The sequence below is a fragment of the Lupinus angustifolius genome, chromosome LG08 (genome assembly GCF_001865875.1).
Source record: "Lupinus angustifolius cultivar Tanjil chromosome LG08, LupAngTanjil_v1.0, whole genome shotgun sequence".
In the NCBI taxonomy this organism is placed as follows: domain Eukaryota; kingdom Viridiplantae; phylum Streptophyta; class Magnoliopsida; order Fabales; family Fabaceae; genus Lupinus; species Lupinus angustifolius.
The window spans coordinates 15871840-15873331 of record NC_032016.1 but is presented as its reverse complement, the minus strand read 5'-3'; the positions used below and the strand labels follow the sequence as shown (position 1 = coordinate 15873331).

Sequence of the window (1492 nt, the reverse complement as noted above, 5' to 3'; positions counted from 1 at the left end):
GATAGGATGAGGATGAGGATAGGATGGGGATGAGGATGAGGATAGGATTAGGTCGATAATGAGGAAGAGGATGGGGATGAGGATGGGGACAGGATGAGGACGAGATTGAGGGTGAGGATGAGGACGAGATTGAGGATAAGGAGGAGGATGAGGAGGAGGACGAGGATGAGGATGAGGATGAAGATGAGGATGAGGATGAGGATAGGAGGAGGATAAGCACGAGGATAGGATTAAGAGGAAGATGAGGAGGAGGATGAGGATGAGGAAGAGGAAAGGATGAGGACGAGAATGAGAATGAGGATAGGATGAGGATGAGGATGAGGATAGGAGGAGGATAAGCACGAGGATAGGATTAAGAGGAAGATGAGGAGGAGGATGAGGATGAGGAAGAGGAAAGGATGAGGACGAGAATGAGAATGAGGATAGGATGAGGATGAGGATGAGGATAGGAGGAGGATAAGCACGAGGATAGGATTAAGAGGAAGATGAGGAGGAGGATGAGGATGAGGAAGAGGAAAGGATGAGGACGAGAATGAGAATGAGGATAGGATGAGGATGAGGATGAGGATAGGAGGAGGATAAGCACGAGGATAGGATTAAGAGGAAGATGAGGAGGAGGATGAGGATGAGGAAGAGGAAAGGATGAGGACGAGAATGAGAATGAGGATAGGATGAGGATGAGGATGAGGATAGGAGGAGGATAAGCACGAGGATAGGATTAAGAGGAAGATGAGGAGGAGGATGAGGATGAGGAAGAGGAAAGGATGAGGACGAGAATGAGAATGAGGATAGGATGAGGATGAGGATGAGGATAGGAGGAGGATAAGCACGAGGATAGGATTAAGAGGAAGATGAGGAGGAGGATGAGGATGAGGAAGAGGAAAGGATGAGGACGAGAATGAGAATGAGGATAGGATGAGGATGAGGATGAGGATAGGAGGAGGATAAGCACGAGGATAGGATTAAGAGGAAGATGAGGAGGAGGATGAGGATGAGGAAGAGGAAAGGATGAGGACGAGAATGAGAATGAGGATAGGATGAGGATGAGGATGAGGATAGGAGGAGGATAAGCACGAGGATAGGATTAAGAGGAAGATGAGGAGGAGGATGAGGATGAGGAAGAGGAAAGGATGAGGACGAGAATGAGAATGAGGATAGGATGAGGATGAGGATGAGGATAGGAGGAGGATAAGCACGAGGATAGGATTAAGAGGAAGATGAGGAGGAGGATGAGGATGAGGAAGAGGAAAGGATGAGGACGAGAATGAGAATGAGGATAGGATGAGGATGAGGATGAGGATAGGATGAGGACGTGAATGAGGATGAGGATGAGGAAGAGGATGCAGTTAGGATGAGGATAGGATTAGGACGAGAATGACGATGAGGATAGGATGTGGATTAGGACGAGGATGCGGATAGGATGAGGGCGAGAATGAGGATAGGATGAGGAGTAGAATTAGGATGAGGAAGAGGACAAGGATGAGGATGAGGA

The 1492-nt window shown here is 48.1% G+C and overlaps 1 long non-coding RNA gene across 1 annotated transcript in view; it reads right to left on the bottom strand.

The window, feature by feature from the left end:
- LOC109354196 overlaps positions 1 to 1492 on the bottom strand; it is an 18494-nt gene that overhangs the window by 16091 nt on the left and 911 nt on the right. The gene's annotated exons all lie outside the window — the stretch shown is intronic.